The sequence below is a fragment of the Acinonyx jubatus genome, chromosome A1 (assembly GCF_027475565.1).
Source record: "Acinonyx jubatus isolate Ajub_Pintada_27869175 chromosome A1, VMU_Ajub_asm_v1.0, whole genome shotgun sequence".
Taxonomy (NCBI): domain Eukaryota; kingdom Metazoa; phylum Chordata; class Mammalia; order Carnivora; family Felidae; genus Acinonyx; species Acinonyx jubatus.
The window spans coordinates 22765945-22793886 of NC_069380.1; the positions used below are offsets into that span (position 1 = coordinate 22765945).

Consider the following 27942-nt stretch of genomic DNA (forward strand, 5'->3'; position numbering starts at 1 on the left):
CCTGGAAGGTTTCCCCCAGATCTTTGTATGGCTGGTTTCTTCTCATTCTCAAGTCTTACCACAAATGTCACCTCCTCAGGGAAGCTTCCTCTGCTCATCCTATCTGGAGAAGTGCCCCCCATCTGTCTTCAATCAATTCGTAATCTATTATCCTGTTTTATTTCATGTGGCCTTTATTGCTATTTTAAATTATCTTATTTGTTTACTTACTGATGGCCTGTCTTCCTCTTGTACGGAAGCTCCATGAAAGTGCCTAGAACAATGTACAGTGCAAAATATACAATCAACAAATGATGTTAGAGAATAAATCAATAAATTGATCTCTGGATATTGAAAGACTTTGCTTTGAATTTCAGCTCCATTACTTACCAGATGTAGTGGGAAAGTTACTTAATTTGTCCCTAGAATACCAATGTCACAGGACTATTATAAAACTTAAGAGGGGTAATTATGTAAAGCACTTACTTAGTATAGCTTTCGATGTATAGTAAGCCCTAAAAACATGACAACTGCTATTATTACTACTGCTATTAATTATTACATGTCTCTGCTGCATTCGATCGTTGTGAACATTGCCTCCTGAAGACTGTCTCCTCTTCTGGCCTTTTTGATGCCATACAATTCTAGTTCTGCTGTCCTTGGAATGCCTCAGAACACCTTCTGTGGCACAACCCTCATCTGATGACTCCATAATTATTCCTTCCATGCCTGGTACCACATATTGCTTGGCCACAACTGACCGGACAAGAGATGAGCACCTGGTCCCAAGGCAGCGTCTGTTCATTGGCCTAGGTGCTACCCTGGATCAAGAGCTCCAACCACATGTTCTCTATGATGGGTGATTGCTAAGTAGATAAATGAGCTCATTTCTCCTGAGGAATATGAACAGAGTAAGAGGGAGCACAAGAGATAGAGAAATACTGTATCAGGAGCAGGAGAAGCAGGGACAGAGAATACTTGGTGACTACAAGGACGCCTGGAGTGGGCAGATGAGCATGTAACCTAGTCACAACAACTTCATTGTATCTTGATGATCTTTCAGGCTCCATTAGTCCTCCATTAGTCCTGCTGCTTCTAACTTTCTGTGCAGCTTCACAATAACCTCTATATCCAAGGTCGCTTATCTGTTCCTCACATGGCAAAGAACCTAACCAACACCCTCACTGTACAGTTTCACTGGGTTGATTCAACAACCATTTCTTAGCATTTACCATTGGCCACACCCACTCATTTGCTCTCATAACTTGAACGCTCCTCTGTTGGTAATTCACCAATTGAATCTCTAACCTGACCTGTTTCCTGAGATTCCAGCTCAAAAGAAACTTTCCAGCTTAAAAGAACTACCTTCCAAACAAACATATTTTCTCCCCTTTCTCTCCTCTCATGCCCTGCCTGGCACAAATATGTTCCTCTTCTTTTGTTCCCTGTCTCGGCTGATGACACTGCTTACTCCCAGTCACTTGGGCTACAAATCTTGGAGTGATCTTTGCCACGTCTGTCTTTATTATCTTCCACAGCTAATCAGCATCTGCTGATGCATCTGGCCCCTTTGTTCTTTTTACAATGTCCTTCCAGACTGTAGGTGCCTTGGCCCTCCCCTCCTACTCCTCTTCCATCACTGCTCTCCCTTTGCTCATGTGCTCCCGGCCCACCAGCCTCCTTGCCTGTCCCTGAACAGGCAGACACAAACCTGCTCCAGGGCTTTTGCACCTGCTGTTCCCTTTGCCCAGAACACTTTTTCTGAGCTCTATTCCTCTTCTTCTTCACATCTTTGCTCAAATATCCTTGTGTCACCTTTCCTAATCACCTTGTTTAAATTCTAAGAACCTGACAACTGACTTTCCTTAACCTCTCCCGCTGTTTATTTTCTCCACAGCCCTCCAACGTGCTACGTACCTTACTTATTTTTTTCATTTGTTGCATCCCCCTTTCTCCACTTGGCAGCCCAACACAGTCGAATGTGTACACCACGGGGGCAGGAATTAATATCCCCAAGGCTCAACAGTGCCTGCTACGTAGTAAACACTCAATAACTGCGTGTTTAATCCATTAATTGATTACTCAGTCTCTCTCTGCTACCATTGTTTGTTTGTTTTCTTTTTAAACTGTTTCACGACTATTTTTAAAACCAGTCACGACACTAAGCTTTTGGCCCGTTTGCCCACTCTACCAGCTACAAATGCTTGCTCAGCAGCTGAGGGGCACTCTTTAGTAGCATGTGTGAAAAGTAAATAAAATCCATATAAAACAAATCGTTTCCATAGGCTGCATTCTTATAGTCTTGCTACAATGCCAATGCTACATCCTGGGCATATGTTTCTGACCCACATGGAAAAAATTATAAATCTGGCCAGTTGGAACTGCCATCTGGAGTAGCGCTTGCTTTTTTCTAATAAGCTCTGTGTCTTGGCCCTTCTCAGCCATTAAGGGCTTAGAACTGTCAGAGTGATAGTGTTTTCAGCTACCCCCACTGTTGTTTGTCCTTGTCGCAAAAGGCAGTGTCCTGTGCCTCCTGGAAAAGCAGAGACCCATCTGGTTCCTCCAGTAATATGGTGGAAAGCAAATCCTGCAAGAATCCATGATCATTTTCTTTTAGTTTTCTATTTGCACTGAAGCCTAGGTCCCTCCCTCTTTTTCAATAAATATATTTAGAATATTTAGAATATTCAGAGTGATTAATTTTGTTTGAAATCCATGTTATATTCTGCTTTTATTTTTTTTGAAGTATTTTTTTCCCATTATAAAAACAACATATGCACAACTTCATTAAAAAAAAAATGTAAATATGGGGGGGGAATCACCCAACAACTTTTGGAATAATCGCTATTCATGTTTTGCCCTGTTCCTTTCTATGAATATTCTTCTCATGAATATATATTTCTTGCTTTTTTTCAACTAAGATTACACTATGACAATATGTCAATGTTAATACAAAACTATATAATTTTGAATAAATAATCTAATTTAGGTAACTTCATTTATTTTTTTCCTTTTTAAAATCATTCTACATTTGGACATGTATTTCGAACTTTTTGCATTAAACTGAAATTGAGATTAACTTCTCTGGGCATATGTTTTTCCTGACTTTGGTATTATTGACTTAGACTAGGATTTCTGAGAGAAATTACTAAATCATAGAATATGAATGATTAGAAAGCTCCTGATGTACAACCTAACTTCTTTTCAGAGCTGTTTTCCTTAAGCTTCTTTGGATGGAAGGAGTCATTCAGGTTGCCTCAGTCATTGGGAAGTTTATAGGACTGACAATTGGAGAAAAACCTAGGGCAGGAATCCAAGCCATAAAAGCCAGGCCTCGTGTAATGTCACAGAGTGAAAATGAATTATCTGAGCCACGCAGGCTGCAACTGAAGGTCAGTCAGGATGCAGGGAGCTCTGGGGAGCAGCTTGTCACTTGTCACCCATGAGCACTCACAGCCCAGGAGGCTCTGCCCTAGAGATCCCTTGTTAACAACTGGTCTCTTTCATCTTCTGTTCCTATCACCGACTCCTCATCTCCTTTTCCTATTTTCAATTCATTTTCACCACAGAAGTAATAACTGGTTCAGCCAATAGTCATCATACTTATTGAGACTGAATTTTTACTTCAGACTTCATCATTGGTCAGTTGGACAGATTATATTTGGTTATTCTTGGCTAAGTGCTCGTTTCTGTCTCAATCCTTTGTGGGGTTAGGCAAAATAGAATGTGACCTTCCTTCATTGAACTTGTGATAATCTGCTTGTAATGATTCAAAATATGTAACTACCAATGGCAGAGGCTCTGACCAGTCAGTCCCAGCCAATGTGTCATGATGGAGTATCCCTGCTAGATACCATCTCTGGATAAGGACCCAGTAGGCTTGGTGGTCAGTCTATTCAGTACCAGTTCACCTGCCCATCAAAAAGGTAGGAAGTCATAGCAGCACTGTTCACAATAGCCCAAAAGAGGAAATAACCTGTGTCCATCAACAGATGAATGGATAAATCAAAATATGAAATATCTATATAGTGGAGTAATATCCATCCATAAAAAGGAATGAAGTTTTTAATTAATTTTTTAATGTTTATTATTTATTTTTGACGGAGAGAGCATGAGTGAGGGAGGGGCAGAGAGAGAGGGAGACACAGAATCTGGAGCACACTCCAGGATCTGAGCTGTCAGCACAGAGCTTGATGCAGGGCTCAAACTCAAAAACCGTGAGATCATGACTTGAGCTGCAATCAGATGCTTAACCAACTGAGGTACCCAGGTACCCCAAGGAATGAAGTATTGATTGTATGGAACCTGCACATCATAATTTTGTAGGCTTTCACTAAGAAAAATATTATAAAATTATCTAATTTAAGGTAGGTAGAAAAGTGAATATATATATATATATATATATATATATATATATATATATATAATATGAAGGGAAATCACAATAGGTTACTAATTTTAAAAATCTGAAAAATGCATTCTGAATATCACAGAATCTTGAAAAAGAACATAATATCTCTACTAACAAACTACCTGACACATGTCTACATTTCTCTCTCTCCCTCTCTGTCTCTCTTTCTCTTTGGTTGCATACAGTGGTTACCTCTTCTAAAGTTTATTCATTTATTTTGAGTAGAGGAGCAGGTGAGTGGGGGAGGGGCAAAGTAAGAGAGAGAAAATCCCAAGCAAGCCCCACACTGTCAGCACAGAGCCAGACACAGGGCTAGATCCCACGAACTGACAGATCATGACCTGAGCCAAAATCAAGAGCCGGATGCTTAACCAACTGAGCCATCTAGGCACCCCCTGATTACCTCTTCTATGTCCACAGCTTTATAATATAATTTTAAAGACAGAGAGCAGAAAGATAATTCAGACTTCTTTTTAGCATGGTTGGTTGAAATTCTTTTTTTTTTTTTTTTAATTTGGTAGTTGGGATGCATAAAGCATTCAGTTTCACACAATGTGATATGTAGTACTGCTACAAGTTTGTGTCCTACAACTCAGAACCTGTGATAAATTCTATTTCACATGATTCACATTTTAAAAAAAGATTATAAATATATGGTGAATTTATCAAATATGTCCTAATAGGCAAGAATAGCCATTTTGACCAGATATCTGTAAAAAGTAAGCATCCTGCTTATAATTTTGCATACCTAACAATTAAAATAATTTCCCGCAGATTGGCTTCTGGCTCCATTTATTTCGAGCCTTGTTTCTTTCCCACTACCTACATAACTCTAATATCAGGCACCATAAGACATGTTCATATTTCAGTGTGATCTCTGGCCCTGCAGCTTGTTGTCAGATCAGCAGATGGTTGGCAAAGTAAGTTGTAGGAGTATTTGTGGAAACCATTCCTACACCAGAGGCCTACCAATAACCTGGCTCTGATGGAGGTGACTGCACACCACATGAATGCATCCCACTAAATCCAATCTAAATGTGTCTCCAAGTCAACTTCCTTTTACCTGATTTCAGGAGTTCCTGGGGCACCTGGGTGGCTCAGTAGGTTGAGGGTCTGACTTTGGCTCAGGTCATGATCTCGCGGTTCCTTGAGTTTGAGCCCTACATCTGGCTCGCTGCTGTCAGCCTATCAGCTCAGAGTCCGCTTTGGATCCTCTGTCCCAATCTCTCTGCCCCTCTCCCCCTTGCACTTTCCAAAAAATAAATATTAAAAAAAAATACAATAAAAGGATTTCATGATGCCATTGCAATGCTGCACTTCACAAAGTAAAGCATGTTGGAGAGGACCTCTGAGTGGAAAGAGAACAATGGTCTTAACCAATTGTGATTAAAATATCTTATTTTGCAAAGTTCTCAAAAACAACATAAGAAGTTGAAAAATTGTTGGGTATCTTCCCAGGGCCTCAAAAAGGGCCTGTGCAAGTGAGGAGTCCCAAAGTTTATGCTTCATTAGCTCCAAAGGAAATCTGCCAAATTGCCCTTCATAGAGGTTATACTAAGTTACTGTTCTACCCATAATGCAAAGGCTTCCTTTCCCAAGGTCTTGAATGCAGAGAGCATTACCAAATTTGTAGATTTTTGCCAACCTGATGGGTAGGGCAAAACAACTTAGGACAGTTGTATATTGCATTTCTCTAATTATGAATTAAGTTGAGCATTTTTTTTCTTAGCTTTAAGATCCATATGTGTTTTTTCTTCTGTGAACTCTCAGTTCATTTTTTTCCCCTCTTTTTTCTATTGGGTTGTTAGTCCTTTTCTTCTTGATTGGCAGGAACTCTTTATGCATTGGTAGATGCATTTTATCTTGATATGAATTGCAAATCCTTTTTATGTGTTTGCTTTATTTATTTATTTATTTATTTATTATCTCTTAGGTTCTTTATTATTATTTTTTGTTGAGGTATAATTGACACATTATACTAGTTTCAAGTGTACAACATAATGATTTGGTATTTGTGTACATTTGCAAAATGACCACTACAACTAGTCTAGTTAATATCTGTCACCATACAGGGTGCCTGAGTGGCTCAATTGGTTACACATCCAACTCTTGATTGTGGCTCAGGTTGTGATCTCACAGTTCAGGGGATTAAGCCCCATGTTGGGGTCTGTGTTGAGAGCTCTGAGCCTGCTTGGGATTCCCTCTCTGCCTCTCTCTCTGCCCCTCCTTGCTCTTTCTCAAAATAAATAAATTAACTAAAAAATACCTGTGACCATACATAGTGACAAAAATTGTTTCTTGAGATGAAGACTTTTGAGATCTACTCTCTTAGCAACTTTCAGATATACCATACAGTATTATTAACTATAGTCATCATGCTGTACATGATATCCCCAGGACTTATTTTGCAAAAGGAAGTTTGTAAACTTTGACCCATTTCACCCATTTTTTCTTGTCATGTGTGTATGTTGTTATTGTTGCCAGACTGAAAATTTATTTTATTTTATTATTTTCAAAAATTTGTTCTAGTTCTTTTTTTTTTTTTAAGTTTTTAATGTTTATTTACCTTTGAGAGAGAGAGAGAGAGAGAGACAGAGAGACAGTGTGAGAGCAGGGGAGGGGCAGAGAAGGGAGACATAGAATTCAAAGCAGGCTCCAGGCTCTGAGCTGTCAGCACAGAGCCCAACACAGGGCTCGAACCCACGAGCCGCAAGATCATAACCTGCCTGAGCTGAAGTCAGACACTTAACTGACTGAGCCACCCGGGTACCCTGAAATTTTAAGCTATTATATTGTTAACTTTATCATGATTTCATTTTTTATATTTGAATTTTTGATCCACATGGTATGAAAAGTTTTTCCATCTGTAGAAGATGAAATTCTAGACATTAATTGAGGAAAGGGTACTGTTCCTAAGTCTCATCTTAAAAAACAAACAAAACAAAAAATCCTATACTTTTAACTAAAGCTTTATTATTAATATGCTTCCTTCAATGAGTTAGAATTTACTGAACATCCATATGTGCTAAATCTTTACATTTCTCTTGTTGAAAAATGTGACTCTGGGTTTCAAAGTGTTCCAAGTAAAGACTCATCCACTCTTGAAAAAAAAAAGTATTAAATAAATAGAATGCTCAGTGGCCAGAAATAAAAATTCATCATGCTTCCCAAACAACTTAACATTTATAGTATTTTAGATGGTTCTGTCCTTTCTTCATGGTTGGTCCCATATGCTTCCTGTGTCCTTCTCTGGGGATAGCAACCCTCCTTTGTAGTGCAGGTACTTATTTTCCAAGAAAAGATCAAATGCTCCTCTCAGCTGGAAACACCCACTCTCCGTGTTGCTTCAAAGGGTTTCATACTCCTGCATTCCAGACATGTCCAAACTAAACCCTGGTCAGAAAAAGACCTGGCCCTGATTTTCAATGCAACTTGTTGTCTTTTACTCTGGAATGAGATCAGAAAAATGTGCGTATTCTTCACTTATGATTGTAATTTATTAATTACATAATAACTTTACATTAATGCTTATTCAATATTCATCACTACCAAAAGTAGTCTTTATTATTCTCTGGTGTTCAAAGGTGAATTACCACCTGGATTCATTTAACAGTACTATGGTTCTTCTTTTGGTGCTTAACAGAACTCTTTGAACAAACTTAGGGAACTAGAACATACTTAGTTTTGAAGGAAAGTGCCATCCCTGAGGCATAATCAGGAACCAAAAGACTGAAGTGTTATTAGAACTAAAAGGTGCCTCTGAAATCTCTTGGTTCAATTCCTTCATTTTAAAGATGAAGAAGTAGGGGTGCCTGGGTGGCTCAGTCAGTTAAGTGACCGACTTTGGCTCAGGTCATGATCTCGCAGTCCGTGAGTTCGAGCCCCGTGTCGGGCTCTGTGCTGACAGCTCAGAGCCTGAAGCCTGCTTTGGATTCTGTGTCTCCCTCCCTCTCTGCCCCTCCCCTGCTCATGCTCTGTCTCTCTCTGTCTCAAAAATAAATAAAACATTTAAAAAAAATTTAAAGATGAAGAAGTAAAGACCCAGAGAACTCTGAGCTTAATGACATGTTTCTTATATTTATCCCAAGTCAGCACGCCTATAAATAATGCCTTCTTTATTTTTATTTGATTAATTCATGTGGTTAATATGTTATTTTTGTTTCTTTTTAAAACGTGTAAGTGTAAAAACCGTTGGGAGGAAAAAATCACCCAAATCTCTCTACCGAGGGGCAGTCACTGTTAAAAGGCAGCATGACCATCACTTAAGGGAATGAGCTTTGGAACCAGACAGTGCCAGACAGAACCTCATCAGTTAACCTTTCTGAGCTTCAGTCTTTATGACAACAAGGGAGATGATAGTATTCACCTCATGGTGAAAATTAAAGTATATTGCATAGGTAAGGCATTCAGGTCAGTGAGCTAAATGTTTGTATTCAATTCATGCTAGCAATCCTAGTATTACAGTTGAGATAACACTCTATACATTTTTATACCATGTTTTTTTCACTTACTGCGTCATATGCATTTTCCCAGGTCATCAAAGAATCTTTATTAATGCACTTCTTTTATGTCATGACCATCTTGGTAAAGAAAAATTGGAATTCTTTTCCATTCCACAGCCAAGTTGTGTATACCTTCTCAACAGAAGCTGAATCAGCAGCTGCCAACAAAGGGGAAAGGAAACAAGGGTTAATTAAGAGGAACTATTTTGGAATAAACAGCTGGATTTACAAAGGTGTGCATGAGAATGCTTTGATGCATGCATTTAGAGAGTAAAGGATATAGAATAATTGATGGCTATATTGGCAGATCAAAGTGTCTCAAGGGCATTGCAGGCTTGCAGAGTTAAACTGTTTGCACTTTTCCTGCGTTTAGTGTGTGTATTTTGTGAGCATAATAATAATTTGTACTCACATAGAAGCTTTCATCTAGGGAGGAGCTCAAAGCACTTTGAAGACGTTAATAAGAAAAAGACCTGCTAATTAAGATTGCTTAAAAAGAAAAACTCTCCTTTCAGCAGGCTCACATGATTGTTGGGAGGATTCGGACTTAAAGAGATTTGTTATCACAAGTGAGTTATTTCGAATGTTTTCCCTTTAAAACACACCGTTGGCCTTAGTTTACTGATAAAAATGTCTTTCTCTGGACAGTCACACCACATGTAACAAGAATAATGGAACAGTCTATGATGTGCTTGATTTTGGAGAGCACACTCTTATCTAAAAAAGTACCGTGTTGGACATCTGTAGTGAGTTTTCAGGTTATCAGATAAAGTTGTAGATTAAACGTAAGAAAACAAGCTTAGAAGGACAAAGCATTCCCAGGCCTTTCTGGAATTATATTTGTTAAAGGAAATTCAGACAGCAAAAATCGTATCTCAGTGCATGGTGAAAAGGGTGACTTTGTTAAGAGTTCTACAAGCTTCCAGCTCAACTTCCCTGCATCAAATACACGAAAGCAAATCCCTACATAGATGAAATCAATTCATGAAACCTTTCCCAATCCAACTGTTAGAATCGGATGCCTCCCTTCTCTATGCTCCTGGTCAGCGAATGGTATTTATTTGGAAATATTCTTTGTATGATGACTTAGTATTTGAGTCTTTTTTTTCATGTGTCAGATATTTATAGTTCTTCCCCACTAGAGAGTAAACTCCAAGTAGGCAAAAATATTTTTTATTTATCTTAAAATCCTATAAGAGGACTTAGCACAGTATGTGATCCTTAACAGAACATACCCATTAATAACTATTTCTTTTAATTAAGAATTTTATTATAACAGTTTCATAATAGAAAAAGAAATTGGAAATAGCATCAATGTCCATCTATAGGGCAAGGGCTAAATAAAGTTATGAGACATCCGTACAATGGGATACCATGTCAGTGTTAAAAAGAATGAGACAGACTTGGAAAAATTCAATGATCTATGGAATGAACAACTCAATTATAAGAATATATTTTAGGATCTCCTTTTTTGCAAAAAAAAAAAAAAAAAAAAAAAAAAAACACAAAAAAAACCACAAAAAACAAACCAATGGGTGATTGAGAGATGCCTGGGATGAATACATAGATAGAAAGTTAGACAGACCAATCAAATTTTTTTATTATTCATAGAAATTGGAAGCCCTGAAAAATATGGGCAAATCATCAACAGTGAATATTCCTGGTGAATGGGGCTCCTCAGCCCTCAGTCAGTGGGCTGGCTTTGAGAGGAAAGTCCTTCACTTGTTACTTTTACCTTTGTATTGTTTGAAGTTTTAGCAATGAACAAGTATTATTTTTGGTCAAAAAAAAAAAAGGGAAACTATTTATTGACTTTAAGTTTGTATTTGTTGAACTTGCTTTCGGTCAGGCAGATGACCTAATATCCCATATTTCTGCGCTTTGCAGCCTGTCTCCCTGACAGCCTCTGGCACTGAACGAGCTGGAGGGGACAAAGCCTTCCTTTTTTCAAGAGTAAGCATTTAGCCCGATTCAAACTGACTCTCCTGGGCATCTTCCTGGGGCACCTTTCCAGTGCCTTGGTTTCTAAATTCGGTATACTAATGGGCTGGGACAGATTCCCTGGCTGACTTTGGAAGTTGTCAAAATCTCTCTGGTAACTTTCCTAGGCTTTTTGGTCTCTAACAAGACATGGACCTTTTTCAGTTGTAAATCAGCTTACATCAAAATTCATGTGGGAGGCCCTGCTGCTCCTGAAATCTCTCTGCTCACTCTTTTCAGCTGCTGAGCTCTCGGTCCCTGGAAACTCCTGCCTCCTGGGATAATCAGAAATAGCCACCTGGGCTAATTTCCTAAGTGGCCATTCTCTTGTTTTGACCAGTAGGAGGGGCGTGATCTGTTTTCTCCGTACAGTTTGTATAGTTTGGCTTGCTGCCAGCATGGTTCTCTCAACCGAAGGAAAACCAAACACTATCGAAAATGGGAGGAAAAAGGGGAATTTGTGGGAATATTATAGATTAATCCAGTTTGCTGGGATCTGGCCTGGCCCATTTTTAGTGGGGGCTGGTTTAGAGTTAGTTTGTGGTTACATAAACTTGCCAACAATCCGGAAGAGGAAACAATACCCTCTGGTGGTAACATTATATCCTGCACCGTGTACCCTAAATTTCAACCTGAGGCCAAGTTGCCTTACCTGCACTTGTACCACAGTACATGTGAACATTTTTAGTCACAGGAATCTATACTTTTTTTTAAAGCTTATTATTATTATTGTTATTTTAGTAATCTCTACACCCAATGTGGGGCTTGAACCCACAACCCTGAGATCAAGAGTTGCATGCTCTTCTGACTGAGCCGGCCAGGCAATCCCAGAAATCTGTCCTTAAAGAAATCAACCCCACCTTTCCCTTGAGTGATATATAGAGATACAAACGGTAAAAATTTCCATTTCCCAGGTATGCTTTTATTGCTCTAAGTTACTGTGTTCAACATCATGCAGATCAAAATTCTTAAGTTTGTTATCATTCTATTAAGGAAAACAATTCCCATCATTCTACAAACTACAGACCTAGGGTTGGTTTTTGACTATACCATTATTTATGATGTTACCATTATGCTTATTTCAGGTCCATTTCAGTTTTTCAGAATGTGTCTATTGTGTCATATAGATTTTTGTCTCTCAGAACATATTACTATGTTCTGCTATATGTGACAACATTCAGATATAGTCATAATCCTAGGTCCCAGTTTTCTTGTTAATCTACGCACTTGAATTGTCACAGTCAGGTCGATTGCACAGGGACATTATCACACCAGCTGCTCTGCTCTGCAATTAGCAGGCCTGGTATGGAATGTTCAGAGTAAGTTGGAGTTCCCGTGGACTCTGGACATTTGCCTTTCTGAGTCTCTGCCTTTGACTTTCCCTTTGGGAATCATGCCATAAAGGTCACTGTTTCCTGTTCCAAATACTCCTTTTAGTTTCTGTTTTGTGAGAACTCTGTATAAAGCTTTTTCCCTTGACCATTTGTCCTCCCAAGCCTGAGATTGCTTCTGAAGTGGAGAGAATTGAATAAACCCAGGATTCCTTTCTGGGAACTGGGCACTTGTCATCGAAGAGTGAAGTGTCTTTGGAGAAGCTTGTGGCACCAGGATTTGAGGTGAGAGAGGAGAAAGGGGGCTCAGCCCATTATTTAAAACCTGCATTTGCTTCTTGTCAAAATGCTCATTGGCCATCTGGTAGGTGACCAACTGTGCCAATTTGTCTGGGTTTGAGGGGTTGCCCAGGGCATGGGACTTTCAGTGTTAAAACTGGCAAAGTTCCAGGTAAACTGGACCAGTTGGTCATACCAGTATGGGTTTAGGACTGTATGAATCCTTTCTTTGCTCCTGTCTCTCTCTATAGTTAATTGTTCTTCCTTTTACCGCAGATCTGCCAAGTGTTGTTTCTTATGCGTCCTAATAAAACCCATGATGTCTGCAAACAATTACATATTAAGGATTTACTACATTTCACATGTGTTAACCATGGAAAACCTTTCATTTGAGTTTAAAAATTACATAAAAAGGTGCCTGGGTGGCTCAGTTGGTTAAGGGTCCCACTCTTGATTTCGCGTCAGGTCATGATCTCAAAGTTCATGAGTTTGACCCCATGTCTGGCTCTGTGCTAACAGTGTGGAGTCTGTTTGGGATTCTTTCTCTTCCTCTCTCTCTGTCCCTCCCCAACTTGTACTTTCTCTTTCTCTCTCAAAAATAAACTTAAAATTTTTTTTCTAATAAAAAAATAAAAAAAAAAAAAAAAAGGAAATTACCTAAACATGAACTTGAGACAGGCATGCCTGCACAGTCTACCATAATAATTTATCATCGTTTCTAGGCACAGAGTGAAGGTCGACTGTTATGTGCCATGTCGGATGCTGGGGAAATGGGGAGCTGAATGGATACCCAAGAGTTACCAGTGTTGGGCAAGTGGTGTAGGAGGCTAAGGAACAAAGTGACTCCTGTGGGCTGGCACTTAATGCTGGGAGAGGCTTAAAATAGGAAGTGGGATGTGGAGAAGACTGGAGAGGAACCCAGAAGAAAAGGCAGGCTCTAGATGAGAAGACTATTCCAGGCAGAAGAAAGCAGCTGCCTGTAGACTCAGGAATGTGTGGGTGGGATCTGTATAGGCAAGTTGCCCTGAAGCCGAGTTTTCAAATGGGTGATCAGTTTGAGGAGGGTGTGTAGGACCATTCTAGCATTTCTGTACTGCTGCTTTTGCAATTACTCTAGACCCAGTGAGTACATCTTTACCAAACAGAGAGAGCCCTTCTTTCTCCTCCTGTCCCTCCGCCAGCTTTTGTAGGTTAGGCCTGGCATCTGTAAAGAATGACCTGACTTTCTCAGTAAATATTTGGGGTGCAAAGAACTGGAGCATTGTCAAAACTCTGTGTGACTACTCCACCCTTCCTCCTATTGAGTCCAGCGCAGAGTAGGGCGGACCACAGAGTGTGGCCAAGGAAAGTATCCTTCACCCCCTTGTAAACAAGCTTTGGCACAGAGACTTGGAGCACCAGCCCCTGCGCCCCAGTTCTCAGCAAAAGCAGCGAACATTTGTAGGTGAAATGGGGTTGTTAAAGGACTACTGGTCTCCCTTACACTGTAATGCTCATTAGTGGGTTTTCAGTGACCTTATCATAGACTGGACGTAGCGAATTATCACAGCTCAATTTTACCAAAATGACCTTTGCCTTACACAAATCCCATTGTTCTTTATTGAAAAGAAACTCTTTCAATCTGGGCAAAGACAACGTGAAGATGTGTTGGGAAACCAGATACAACCGTCATCATAAATGGTGATGACCAAGGAAGACAGAAGCAAAAGTGCCTTCAGTGAGATTTGGGAGGAGGGACACCAGGGAGGTTCTTGTACCTCTTCCACAGCTTTCCAGCTAAAAATTCCTGCTCATGTAAAGAAGAGCTTTAATCTGTAAATTCTCCTGGGAAGATTATGCCTGTCTTTACTCTCACACTAAAGAGACTGCATCAATACTTTCCCTTTGGTGAGGAATAGGTAGGGACTTCAGTGCTTAAAAAGAAGTATCTGTAAATATGAAAAGATGCTGCCAAAAAGAAGGCTTAGCATCTTAAAATCAAATTCTTTGCATCTAAATTTTTTGGGGGGAAATTTGTTATAGCTTTTATCTGAAATGGGTTGCATCACAACAGCACTCAGGAAAACTGTCTTTTATTTTCCTTGCTTTGGATTTGTAGTTCTTTAATACTCTATGGTCTTCATGGTCTACTATCTCCCTTTCGTTGTTCAGTTTCCTTCCTTTGCTCTCAAACTCTTTTGTAAACTATTTTAAACTGTCCCGTTTCTGCTCCTGAATTTCCCCCTTGGTTTCCAGTGGTCGTGTTTATTTATTAGCTCACAATGATTGCTTCCTTTCTCAGGTCTGGAGAAGTGTGACTGTGCTAAGGTGCATGGATACAAGACATAAATATCATTGAATTGATGACTGCATCTATTAAAAATATTGGGATCATCTTTCTGCTTTCATTGTTTTATTTGAAAACATAGGTTGACAACTGATACTTCTGTACTGTAAAAAATGGGAGGGAAATTCCATTAGACGGTGTGGATTAATCAGACACACTTTTCTTTAAAAACAAAAACCCTACCTTGATAATTACTTCCTGTGCCTGTTGGTTCTTAATCATAGCTGCAGCTGAAACTCCTCTCCCCACAGTCTCTGGTATCTTTTAGTCTCTGGTATCTTCTTACCCACATCTCTTTGTAAATCATTATTATTATTTTTTTTTAATTTGCAATTGGTTCTGCCCTTGGTAGTGTCAGTTAAAACACTCTCATTGGAATTAAATGCCAAGGTATGGTGTTTGCAATTAGGTTAAATGTTTCCTTGGAATGGGTCCAGTTGTTTTTTATCTTTTTTGATAAGCAATGGCTTTCAAGGTCCTGGCTTGAAGATTCTTATTTTGAATTAGGAATCCTTATCTCTACATAATTTGAACAATCCCAGACTATACAGGCATTGCGTAGGTCCACCAGACAGTTGTCCATTAGCACTGCTCAGTGTGAAAGTCTAGAGAAGAACTTAGGCAGTCATGGTGGACCAGGCAGCTTAACCAAGAACATCCAAAGTATCTACTAGGAGAATATTCTAACATTTATGTCAGTTTAAATACCCCTGGCAAGTCATACTGTTCTCTAAAAGTTCAGTCAGTCCTGGTTCATGGCTCAAAGCACTTTGTGTGTTATCAGCCCATTAGCCCTCTGCATTCCTCTGAGTCAGAGAGCTGACAAGTGGAAATAACCCCATTTCCAAATGTGGACTCCAATGCACAGAAAGCTTAAATAACTGCAACGGGATCACTAATTCAAGCGGCAAAACAGTACACACATGGGACCAAGAGCGTATCACAATGTTCCATAGGGTTGGATGTAGTAACAACCTCTGCCGGTGTTCCTTTGAGGGGCAGAGACAGCATCTGTGGCAAGATAAAGCACCTCTGCCTGGACTCCTCTTTATCCCTAACGCTTGGAAGAAAACCAGCTGACTTCAGACAACATCATTCATGTAGGGAAGTTTTGTTTCCTGGGCCATCCCCTCTCTGAGCCAATTTTCTTTCAGCCATGGCCAAGAGTATGGACGCTAGGACTAGAAATGCCAGCGTTCGAACCTTGATCCTACCAGTATGACCCTGGGCAAGTTTCTTAACCTCTCTATGACTCAGTTTCATCATCTGTAAAATGGTGATTAGTAATAGTATGTACCTCAGACAGGGTGCTGTGGGGATCAAATACGCTAATTCATGTAAAGCACTTAGAACAGAACCTGGCACATAAGTACTCAATACATATTAGTTGTTTCTCTTGTTATTTAATATGCTTCCTTTCCTTTTCTGGGAAGCCTTTTCATTCCAGGGCCTTCACATTCTCTTACTTCCTCTTCCCATCAAAATAGCAAAGGATCCAGTATCAGCTATTAACATTTTAGTGAGACCAGCTGGTTTGCTTATCAAGCGTTTTCTCCAATTGTGGAATGAAAAACTTGATTCCCTGTTTAAGGAAGTTGGGGTACCACAAATGTTTTGAGGTAGTAGGGGAAAGTGGGAGATGAGAACGAAAAATCTCAATTAGCCTCAAAGATATCTGAAGGAACCTGCTCAAGTATTTACCAGGCCCCTTTTCTGCTAAAGAGCAGGTCTACCTACTTGACCAGAACCCCTTCCTTCTTCTAAAATCCCTCTCCATCCCTATTCTGTTCCTTCCTATCTCAACACGAACAATTTTCCCTTTCCTCACCCTTAGTATTTTTTATCCTTCTTTCCTCTCACTTTAGACCAAGACCTTTAAATGCCGGGAATGCAGGGCCCGTTTTCACGAGTCTTCTGCTCCATCAGCCACGTCTGGCCTTGGTTCTCTTTGTCCCAACCCTGCTTTGCCATGATGGTACTATTGTGAGTACCAAAAGTGAGAAGAGTTAAGCTATGAAAGTAAAATTTGCATATACCAGTTATGCCTGATTGTCTACTGGCATAATAATATAGACTTTGTATTATTAAATATATAAAACATTAACTTTATTTTTTATTTTTTTATTTACATTTATTTATTTTTGATAGAGAGAGACAGAACACAAGTGGGGGAGGGGCAGAGAGAGAGGGAGACACAGAATCCGAAGCAGGATCCAGGCTCCGAGCTGTCAGCACAGAGCCCGATGTGGGGCTCGAACCCACGAACTGCAAGATTATGACCTGAGCCGAAGTCGGAGCTTAACCAACTGAGCCACCCAGGTGCCCCTAAAACATTAACTTTATTAATCTCTATTCTGAAATAACAAAACTGTTCACATATGCTTGGCGTTCTTAATTAGTCGCTGTCTGTAGCCTTATCATTTGATCACAGCCTTGTCCACAGCATTTTTCCTGCCAGGCATGTGTAATTAAATACATGTAGTTCAACTCCTAACCCTTTGCTACAAGGGGGAGACTAAGGCTGAGGAATGGAGAGGAGAAGGGACCCTAGGGGAGGGTAGACGTGAGACAAAGAACTCCCAGAACCCAGGCCTTTCCCTCAATGTCACCACCCAGAGGTAATATCTGAAAACCACAAGCCTTAAAAATTAATGAATCTCAGATTTAACCTCTAGTCATCCTTGAATGACAATCTACATTTCAGAGCCTTTTTCTTAACATAAATAGAAATTACAGTTCATATCATATGTTTAAATGACTTAAGCAATTTAACAAAAACCCTGGCCAGTTCTTCTTAGAGTGCTAGGCAAATTCGAGGTGGTTAATTTCTTAGTCAAAGTTTTCTCACCTGCTTTTTATGTCCTTTGTTTAAAATAATATTATTTGTATTAATATATGAAATACACAGGCACTTAAATTTTTTACTCACTATCTCACCAATGTTCTATTATTCATGTTTTAAAAGCTTCTGTGTATATTCACAGTAGCTCCAAATAATGGATTTTTTAAGTTTATTTATTTATTTTGAGAGAGACAGTGGGAGTGAGCAATGGAGAGGGAGAGAGAGAATCCCAAGCAGACTCCACACTGTCAGTGCAGAGCCCAATGTAGGGCTCAAACCTACAAACTGGGAGATCATGGCTGGAGCTGAAACTAAGAGTCAGACACTTAGCCTACTGAGCCACCCAGGTGCCCCCCAAATAACAGATTTTTATTTCCTTGAAGCAAGTCTCCTGTTAACTGTTTCCCATGACACTGTCAGTCATAAACCCTTCAAATAAAATCAAGATCACACTTGTTGGCATAGACACCAAGCGTTAGAAGGAACGCCTTCAGCGGGCCCAACTTTAAACGTTGCCTCTGGTTATTCTAGCACAAGTGGGAAGTATGCCTGACCTCACTATAATCAGTTTAGGACATACAGTGTTGTTGTTGTTGTTGTTAAGATTTTATTTTTCAAGCACTCTCCATACCCATCATGGGGCCAGAACCCACAACCCTGAGATCAAGAGTCACATGTTCCACTGACTGAGTTAGCCCGGTGCCCCTAGGAAATATAGCTTTTATTTTTGGTCCAATAATGCAATGGTTTCCAAACTATGTTCCATAAAAACTTTAGATCAGTGAGGGATTTTTGAGCGTCTTAGAAAAAAAGGGCATATTGCAGAATATGCTTTTGATTTGTGTCCCAGTTCATCTTTTCCAATCACCACCCTGTGACCAGTTACTACTCTATGAGCAATTAAGTAGAAATCTTGCTTATGTTTGGACAAATAGGTTACGATTCACATTTTATAAGTCAGGTCATACTTTATATGTTTGCTATTTATCAAGTATGTATTATATGCCAGCATTGACTTGGATTATTCACATTAGTCTTAACAACTCTGTGACATAGGTCCCCTTATTATCCCCTTCAACAGATGAAGAAGCAGAGACTTAGGAGATGAGGAAACTTGCTCAAAGTCTCAGAGAAAAAGAAATCAGGTCAAGCCTGAAACCCTAGCATTTAGCTCCCAAGTCCATGCTCTTTAAACACCCTGCTCTGTTACCTCCTTAATAGAGGCAATTGCTGCAGAATAATCTACAAATCAAGCTTTCCCTTTGTATGGTATGTTTGGCCCACCTCTCCAACATACCCCCCTTGATGAACGTATGAATTATAAACTTGGCATTTGTGTGAATCATCTACCAAGGGGCACCCTTGTGTAAGAGAGTCCCAGAGCTGTTTTCCATGCAGTTTTAGTTGAGAGTCTATCTATGTTCCCAAGTTCCACAGGCCAGGAGAATGGCAAAGACTCTGTTATCCGATGACCTTTCTTATGGCACAACCTCCTCCCAAAGGTCAGCATTGCTCAGGGAGGGGAACTACAGGCCTTCCATGCCCCCAGCTCCTTCAGTTCATGGTCATGCTGTTTTTGGAGACTGCCCCCTCATGGCTGCTTATAGGTCTGCAGGGGCCTTCATGAGGAGGCCATTTCTCCATTTCTTGGAGGGATCAACGGATTACTGTTCTCTTATTATTCCATTTTGTCAGTATCTGAGTTGCCATGGAGGGATACAGGTTTTGCTGTGGGTGACCTGACCAAATCCTTCAATAGCAACAAATGGTTCCCTGGAACTCACCACTGCCACACTGAAGCTTGCAAGCAAGGCCACACTGACTGCATTCCCAAATCCCCTCCACCCCTCATTCCCCCACAAGTCTATCCATTATGAGGACTGCTCAGTGGCCCAAGAAACCCATAACCCAGTCTATGTCCAATAGATAGAGCCGTTGCCTCTCAGGATTGCTACTCCATGGACAGGGTGTATCAAAGGGTATAACTGCCCATTTATCTCTCAATCTTTTCCAATAGACTAGAAGCTCCTTAAGGGCAGTTACAGTTAATCACACATTGTTATAAGCAATGTGATGGCCTTTCTGAGCACTAAGGGGGCACCTGCAAATGGCCTTGATCTTTCCATTTTCTCTTTGGGTCAGGCATATTCCATCTCATTGTGACCTCTGACCAACCTCATTAGGCTCTTCAGGGTCTGGGCTAAAGTTCAATTTATAAAAGACAAGTGGAAAATGCCACACCCTTTGATAATGAAACCAGCCGACTTCAGAAGCAAAAGTAATACTGAGAGAAAACATGTTTTGCAGCTTGGGTCAGCTTTCTTCCTTTCTTTTTTTCAAATGAATTACTTGAAGCTTTGAAGCACTGGAAAACAGGAATGTCTGAGTTATCAAGGCCCTTATCCAGTCAGTTCAAAATATTTATCCTGAATTACAAATTCACTTTCTAGGCTTCAGTGGGTGCACTGCAGTGTTTACAGTTAAAGATGTCTCAGAACAATTATTTTGTCATGCACCTTAACTCTGAACATGTTGATGAAGCAAACTACCTTGTAGTTCTTTCTAAATGTTCTAGACCCAGGAGGACATTCATATTTCCAATGGATCTTAACTTGGAAGACCCCTGCTGCTCCATCACACCCTCTACAGGCTTCCTAGAATAACCATGGCTTAGACCTGCTTCACTTCCCTGAAGGCAACATTTTGCCCTCCATCCTACTGCTTCAAAAATGTATTAAATTAAAGGTCTTCACATTCTTGATTCACAATTCAGTCAATTCTTTTGCTCCACAAAACACCCTGATATTTGTAACAAACACCCTGAGTGTCTTGGCCCTTTGTTGGCCTGACCCAATAATGACTCAAATACCCCAAAAATCCTCTTGGTTAGAAGAGTGAATATAATTAGAACCTGATAGATTCTAGACACTCTGCTAGGTATTTTCATTTATATTATTTCATTTAACTCTCAAAATAATATTACAAGGCAGGTAGAGCAGTAGTTGGTACATAGTGGGCACTCATAAAACACTTGGTGAATGAGTGAAGAAATTACAATTCCTATCTTACAGTCTAGAAAACCACAGATGAAACAGATCATATCATTTTCTTGAGACCACTTGGCCAAGCAGGTCTGCCTCTTCCCTGGCCATGCCCTCTGTACCATGTGACTTCGGGCCTGTAAGTGTTAAATACACTCTCTGAGAAGGCTTATGCTGCATCACCACTTGACGCCCTGAGGATTTTCTAAATCATTGTAATCAACACTTACTAAGCCCCCTCAAGTACTCAAAATCCTTTAATCCTCAAATGTGAAAACAAAAAGTAAGGCTTTATCTTTATGTCCGTGTTAGATAAAAGTTTCTCTTGAACCTCATTGGTCTTGGATATCAATTATCCAAAGAAGTGTAGAGAAATTCTCAGGAAAATTCACAGGGCAAAATTAATTTTAATGGCTTTAATTTACACAAGAGCCATGAAGTAACACTAGCTTCTTGACACAGTCTTTGCCACATCGCCCTTTGTCTGCCCTGATGAGCTCCAACTCCTTTCCATCCTTTGGGTTCCCTCTCTCTCCCTTCTGCTCCCCAGAGTGCTCCTCTGCGTCCTGAGACTTCCACGGCTCCCTCCCACCTCTCAGCTTATTCCTATCTGTGAGCCATTATTTATGATCCATCCTGCACCCTAAAGACTTCTGTGTCTCCTAGGACTTTGTGTATGTGGTGTGTGTGTGTGGGGGGGGGGGTGTTTCCCCATGACTTATTAAAAGTAAGGCCATTCTTATTTCACATACAGTCTGTCTCCTCTTCCAATAGTGGACAATTGCTTTAGTGGACATTTGTGGCACTGGCTATACAGTCCTTAGTATTATCTTCCCAATTGGATTGGACATTTTTTGCCCCGTCTTTTTTTTTTTTTTAATTTAAATCCAAGTTAGTTAAGATATAGTCTAATAATGATTTCAGGAATAGAATTTAGTGATTCATCACTTACATATAACACCCAGTGCTCATCGCAAGTGTCCTCCTTAACGCCCCTTGCCCATTTAGTCCACCCTCCACCCGACCACTCCAGCAGGCCTCAGTTTGTTCTCTGTATTTAAGAGTCTCTTATGGTTTGTCTCCCTCTTTGTTTTTGTATTATGTTTGCTTCCCTTCCCTTATGTTCATCTGTTTTGTATTTTAAATTCCACAAATGAGTGAAATCATATGATATTTGTATTTCTCTGACTGACTTAGCGTAATACTTTCTAATTCTATCTATGTTGTTGCAAATGGCAAGATTTCATTCTGTCCCATCTAAGATACTCCTAAACCTGTCTTAATTGTTCCTGGGTGTAAGAAGTAGGTGGTGAAAGTTCTACTAAGTACTCTTGATAAGCCACTCTCATTCCCTTCTGGGCACCAAATAGAAGAGGAGCTTCTGAATTTCTACAAAAAAAGAATAATCATCCTGGTAATAGCAATGTATACAGTTCTCTTTGTATCCTTAAACTGCACTTTGGGCCATGTTCCTCAAATTCATCAAGCTCAAAGATGAACTCCCCATTTCTCCAGATCTGTTCCTTCTCATGTCTTCTTCACTAAATTGATGATACTACCTTCCCCACATCACCACCTAATTTAATCATTTAACTCTTCTCCATCCCCCTACCCACACTTCCCTCTCATCTAAATTCAATTAGTCAGCCCTTGTTATTTATCTACTAAATATATTTGAAGTTGTCTACTCCTTTTCATTCCCCACTCTTCCTATCTTGGTTCAGACCCACATTACTACTTCCCAGGACTGTTGCAATATTTCTTTACCTGGTTTCCTTCCTCCTGTCTCTCCCAACTCCCCTCCAACCCATTTGCTACATGATTGTGTTGCTCTCTTGCTTAAAAAGCACTCGGTGACCTCTTATAAAACCAAGTCAAATTTTATTGATTCCTAGCTTAACTGAATCTAATCAGAAAAACTTTATAAAATCTCTAAGATCTCTTGTTAAGATTTTCTTTGTAGCTAAATACATGACCCATATTAATAGATGCTTCATCAAAATAGAAAAGAATATATGGTGCTTGTTTCTATCTCACAAAGAGAAAGGTCTATATTCACCTTTTGTAGTGTCCATATCCTAACATGTTTCTACTAAATTGAGCTTGATTAAATTTTTCCATAGAATGTTATTTTGTGTTTATTTGATATTTGGAATTTAAAAATCTACTTACCAATGGCTATATTATAATGGTGTTTTGTCAGTTTCCTTATGTTTCTAGTTTTGGGGGGTTTGTTTTTGTTTTTATAATTGGAAGATATAATTAGTGTACTCATTTTTGCAGTTAGGAAAACATTTTTGTTGAAAAAACTTTTACCATTTTTTTTTTAAGTCTTGGAAATAAAAATGTCTTTCATGATATGACTTTCCTTTAACCCTCCAGACTTTTCTTCTGCTATTCCCTACTTTTCTCTTTACATTCTACTAATACAGCCTGCTTCTGGTAGTTCAGCTCCTTCAAATACACTTGTAATTTTGCTCTTCCTGACATTCCTGTGTAACTATGACTTGACCTTTATGTCTGAGCTCAGCTGTTATATCTTGAACCTCTTTGTAAACCCATAGCGCCTGTGCTTACCTGTCTTCTCCCTTTCCACCTTATGTTACCTATGTACATGTCTGTGTTTCTCACTAGACTGTAAGTCCCTGAGAACATGGGCCAGATCATCATTTGTTTTGCTCCTACACAAGGCCTGAAACATGATAGGTTGCTTAATTTTCTTGTACTGTACCCAGCCAAACTGATCTCCCAATGGTCATCACACTTGGGAGCCTTGTCCCATTCTGCCCCTTCTTCCTGATGTCCAACATGATTGATCAGCCTGGGTTTCCGTCATCCCTTCACTTCCCCCTGGCTCTTTACCTCTTCACCAGGAGGTAGCTGCTCTTCCAGGTTCTTTTGCCACAGCTTCCAAGAGTAACCACCTCAGGATTTGTGCTGTTTTGCCTCAGAAGTGGTTTCTTGCCATTCAGCATCACCCCCTGGAGACTGAGTGGGAGAAAAATGGGTCCATCAGACATGAGGCCATTCAATACTTTTTGTTCTGAATCTATGCTCTTGAAGCTACTTTTGGATCGTAGTTGGACTAACCACATTGAAAAGTAGTTGATCCGTAAACCCGAACATCTATGATCACTCAGGAGTTATATTTTTCATTATAACTGCATTAATTTGCATTCCGTTTTAATTAATTCACTTCTTGAAGAATTCACTTATATAACCATTACTGTTTTATTCAAATTCCTTAAGTTGCAAGAAATAAAACTCAATCAAACTAGCTTGTGTAATGGAGCAGGGGTAGGGTCCTTTCGATGCAGCAATAAGGGAGACAGAGATCATGGGAATTTATGAACAGAGCACAGGATAAAGCTGACTGAACCTTTTGGGAATTGAACCTGGAAAACTGTCAGGAACTGGGCTGCTAGGGACTGACACTCGCTCCCCTCCCTCTCTCATGGGCCACATGTACTCTTCTTTCCCACTACCCTTTTCTTTCCCTGTACTCTGCATACCTTTCCTTTTCCTCACAGCATCTACATATCCTTACCGCCTTATAAATCTGGCTTACACAATTTATCATGGCCTCTTTGGCTTTTCTCTGTGTTAATTTCATTCTCTCTCTCTCCTTAATTTTTCACAAAGAGAGTTGATGCCAGGTTATCTTTTCAAGCTGTGGATAAATGTATCTGTAATCAGTCAACCTTCCTCCATCTCTACGGCTACTATTTGGTCAAATGACTACCATTTCTCACCTGAATTACTACGAGGATTTTACTACCACTGTCTTCCTCCCCTCCCAATCCATTTTCCATACACTTCAGAGATTTCCCATTGCTTACATGATAAAGTACAGATATTTTAACATTCTTTTTTTTTTTTAACGTTTATTTATTTTTGAGACAGAGAGAGACAGAGCATGAATGGGGGAGGGTCAGAGAGAGGGAGACACAGAATCTGAAACAGGCTCCAGGCTCTGAGCTGTCAGCACAGAGCCCAACGCGGAGCTCGAACTCACGGACCGTGAGATCATGACCTGAGCCGAAGTCGGCTGCTTAACTGACTGAGCCACCCAGGTGCCCCTTAACATTCTTATAATACACTTCATGTTGTAGCCTCATGACCTGGTCCCTAGGTACCTCACCAGCCTCATTTCTTACTTCTCAATCTTGTACTCCACCTCCCATCATACTGAAATTATTTAAGTTGCTTAAAATATGCTATGTTTTCCCTCACCTCTGGTTATATGCTGTTCCTTCATTAGGAAAGCTCTTCCTCTTCTAGAACTGGACTTTTCTTACTTAGTCTTCAGCTCTCAGCTTAAACATCACTTCTTCCAGGAAGTCTTCCTTGATCAGGTTACTTGGCTATGCTGTTATATGCTCCCATAGCACTGCACTTTCCCTATCTTAGCAAAATAACTTATGTTTGCCTATTTAATTGTCAGTCTTTCTAGGTAGAGTGTAAGCTTGAGGGTAGCAAGGAAGGTGTCTGTTTTGCCCACCATTATATCCCTGGCACATAACAGTCACTTCATAAATATTTGATAAAGGGCACCTGGGTGGCTCAGTCACTTAAGCATCTGACTTCCACTCAGGTCATGATATTATGGTTCACGAGTTCATGTCCTACATCAGGTGAGCACAAGCCCCACTTTGGGTGAACATGAGCCCCACTTCTCTCTCTCCCTCTCTCTGCCCCTCGTGGCATTCTCTCTCTCCCTCTCTCTCTGCCTCTTGCTCACTTGTGCCCTCTGTCTCTCAAAAAAAAAAAGATGACAAATGAGTGTGGCCCAACCTTAGGTCACTGATACTATTAGATATTGGGAGCAGGGGCAGTTCATGACTTTGTTGGATGTACCTTTGTTCTAATTGATATATCTTAAGCAGATCTGTTAGAAGAGAAGCTTCCCTTCGTGGGGGCTGTAATCCTGATAGACAACATGATTGAAATGTTTAACACAGTTACTCAAAATCTGATTTGTCTCTGTGACCTTGAAGATCAAATGACTACTAGGTTGTTGGAATCCTGTGATGCTCACCTTAAAGCAACCTAATGACTGCCCTCTACACTCCCATTGTAACAAAACTAAAATACTAACTCCTTGCATGACCTGCAAGAGCTCTACGGGACACATGATGAGGCCTCTGTGTGACACGCTCAGCTCATCGAACCCACTGCTTCACTCACTATGCTCCAGCCTCCTCAGGGCCTCATATAATTCCAGGTGTTAGGAAACAGGCCCTTTGTACTTGCTGTTCATTCTGCTTGGAACTATCTTCCCTAGATCGCTGCACGGTGAGGTCCCCCTTTTTATCCTTTAGCTCTTACCTAAAATATCACCCTCCTCAGAGAGGCCTTCACTGGCCACTCTATGTAAAATGGCCCCCACTCCTTCATAATATTTATCATAAACTAAAATTATCTGGCATGTTTGCTCATTAATTATCTTCCATCCCCATTTAGAAGGTGAGCTCTAAAAGGGCAGGGAACTTGGGGCGCCTGGGTGGCGCAGTCGGTTAAGCGTCCGACTTCAGCCAGGTCACGATCTCGCGGTCTGTGAGTTCGAGCCCCGCGTCAGGCTCTGGGCTGATGGCTCAGAGCCTGGAGCCTGTTTCTGATTCTGTGTCTCCCTCTCTCTCTGCCCCTCCCCCGTTCATGCTCTGTCTCTCTCTGTCCCAAAAAAAAAAATAAATAAACGTTGAAAAAAAAATTAAAAAAAATAAATAAATAAAAGGGCAGGGAACTTATTTGGTTCATCCTCTGCTGTATTGTAAAAATCTGGAAAAGTACTTACTATCACTGCTCAATAAATCACTGAATGGGGGCACCTGGGTGGCTTAGTCGGTTAAGTGTCTGCCTTCGATTTGGGTCATGATCTCACCATTCGTGGGTCCAAGCCCCACATTGGGCTTCCCGCTGTGCGCCTGAAGCCCGCTTCTGGTCCTCTGTCCCCTTCTCTCTCTGCCCCTCCCCCACTTGCACATGCGCTGTCTCTAGCGCGCTTTCAAAAATAAATAAATTAATTAATAAGTTAATTAATTAAAACTTTAAAAATATCACTGAATGAATGAATGAACAGGAAGGCCTGTGCCCAGAGTTGACACAAGATTTTTTTTTTTTAAATCTAACCCTCTTCATTTTTCCACTACTGTATTATTTCCTGAAAGAAATGCGAGAAGGAGACAGTCTAGCCAAATGTTTGCCAACTGTCCCTGACAGAGGCCTGTGCACTATCTGCTCTTCCTTGCAGACTAGTCCTGGATTCCTCATCTCTCCCTGATCCCTTCTGACCTTGACCCTTTGTCTTGTACCAACAGCCCAGGGCAGTGTCAGACCTCAGCAGTCTCTTTTTCCCTACTGCCTGGGGCCATTGTGAGTACTACCCAGGTCCCTGGGGTGCATGCATACCCAAGAGAAACCGTGTGAATATCAAGTATTACTTGGAATAAGAAAGAGGATTAGTTAGAGCTTTATAATCTCTGGACTTCTCCCCATTTCACCGTACTTGAGGCACCGACAGGGCCAGGCTCTCCAGTAGGACTGTGGCTGTAAAGTTGACTGACCAATATCTTAGGATGCAAGCAAGCCAAAAAGACATAATTTTGCAAAAGATTTAAATATGCCTCTGTCAGAATGGTCACTTGTCAAATGTTTATGTTCCACAATTCCACCATTTCACCTCTAAATCCAGCATTACACCCACAGCAGGACTGGTGTCTAAAGACTCAGGGAAGAACCACCGATGCAGCTAAAACTGAATGATCTAAATTCACTCAGAAATTGTAAGGCCTTTGTTGAGGAACCACACAGTAGTCCCGCCAGAGCCCAAGAAATACCTTTGGAGCGCTGTGCACAGCACATTGGCCCAGCAGGAGCATTGTGTACAAGTCGATCTTGGAAATGGATTGCCTGGTCATCCAGCAAATGAAGCATTATGCGTTTGTCTGGTTGAGAAGAGATAAAAAAGCATGGATCAGACAGAGTGAAATGTGGCCAACGTTTGGCAGGGGCTTTCCAATGAAAATAAAAGGTCCTAACAAAGAGTGGAGCTTGCATTTTCAGATCTCCTAGGAGGGAGAAATTGGTGTCTGTAATTAGAAATTTTATATCAGGTGTTAGATTCACAAAATGGGCAGGCCAGTCTCTGGAAGCCTGATTGCTGAGGACAGAGAGTCACTGTGCTCACTGCTGGCTTGGGGCGGCCTGAAGGGAATAACTTGCGGGTTGGTTGGAGGACCAGACCTGGCCGAA

General features: G+C 40.5%; 1 protein-coding gene and 1 long non-coding RNA gene across 5 annotated transcripts in view; one reads left to right on the top strand and one right to left on the bottom strand.

The window, feature by feature from the left end:
- Positions 1 to 210: 210 nt before the first annotated feature.
- LOC128314090 (uncharacterized) lies at positions 211 to 27838 on the bottom strand. Its single transcript, XR_008295491.1, has 4 exons — positions 27528 to 27838; positions 23554 to 23679; positions 8902 to 9050; positions 211 to 253 (listed from the first exon to the last, which is right to left on the bottom strand). It is a non-coding gene; the product is annotated as an uncharacterized LOC128314090 (long non-coding RNA).
- MED4 (mediator complex subunit 4) overlaps positions 12310 to 27942 on the top strand; it is a 47140-nt gene continuing 31507 nt past the window's right edge. For all 4 annotated transcript variants that reach the window (XM_053215458.1, XM_015068902.2, XM_053215459.1 and 1 more), the window contains exon 1: positions 12310 to 12488. The gene's annotated coding sequence lies outside the window, so the exon portion shown is untranslated. The remainder of the gene's footprint in view (positions 12489 to 27942) is intronic.